Raw genomic sequence first — 1,247 nt, 5'->3', positions numbered from 1 at the left:
AAAAAAAAAATAGACACATAGACCAATGGAACAGAATAGAGAATACAGAAATAAATCCACATATTTTTAGCCAACTGATATTTGACAAAGGTGCCAAGAACATACATTGGGGAAAGAACAGTCTCTGAGATAAATGGTGCTGGGATAATTGGATATTCATATGCAGAAGAATGAAACTAGACTTATATCTCTCACCACATAAAAAAAATCAACTCTAAATGGATTAAAGAGTTAAATGTAAGACCCCAAACTATAAAACTACTAGAAAAAAAACATAGAGGAAACATTTCAGGACATCGATCTGGTCAAAGATTTTTTGGATCAGACCTCAAAAGCACAGGCAACAAAAGTAAAAATAGATAAATGGGATTATATTAAACTAAAAAGCTTCTGCACAGCAAAGGAAACAATCAACAGACTGAAGTGACAACCTGCAGAATGGGAGAAAATATTTGCAAACTATCCATGTGACAAGGCATTAATATTCAGAATATATAAGGGACTTAAGAGAAAAAAAATCCAATTAAAAATAGGCAAATGCTCTGAATAGACATTTCTCAAAAGAAGGCATACAAATGGCCAACAGGTACATGAAAAAATGCCCAACATCACTTATCATCAGGAAAATGCAAATCAAAACCACAATGAGATATCATTTCACTCCAGTTAAAATGAATATAATGAAAAAGACAAAAGTAACAAATGCTGGCAAGGATGTGGAGAAAGCGGAACTGCTATACCCTGTTGGTATAGCAGTACAGCCATTAATTAGTAATTAGTACAGTTATTATGGAGAACAGTATGTGGGTTCCTCAGAATGATAAAAATAGAAACACTGTATTATCCAGCAATCCCACCACTGGGTACAAATGCAAAGGAAAGGAAATCAGTATGTCAAAGAGATATCTGCACTCCCATGTTTATTGCAGTGCTACTCACAATAGCCAAGTTATGGAGTCAGCCTAAGTGTCCATCCACAGATGAAAGAATAAAGAAAATGTGGTACATATACAAAACAGAATATTATTCAGCCATAAGAAAAAATGAAATCCTGTAATTCATGTTAACAAAGATGAACCTGGAACACATTATGTTAAGTGAAATAAGCCAGGCACAGAAAGACAAATACCAAATGTTCTCACTCACTCACTTAGAGCTAAAGAAGTTGATCTCATAGAAGTAGAGAGTAGAACAGTCACTACCAGAGGCTGGGAAGGGTAGAGAGTAGGGGAGTGGTGAGAGCTTGG

Source organism: Propithecus coquereli, unplaced genomic scaffold (genome assembly GCF_000956105.1).
Source record: "Propithecus coquereli isolate 6110/MARCELLA unplaced genomic scaffold, Pcoq_1.0 Scaffold188, whole genome shotgun sequence".
NCBI lineage: Eukaryota > Metazoa > Chordata > Mammalia > Primates > Indriidae > Propithecus > Propithecus coquereli.
This window is presented reverse-complemented; position numbering follows the sequence as displayed.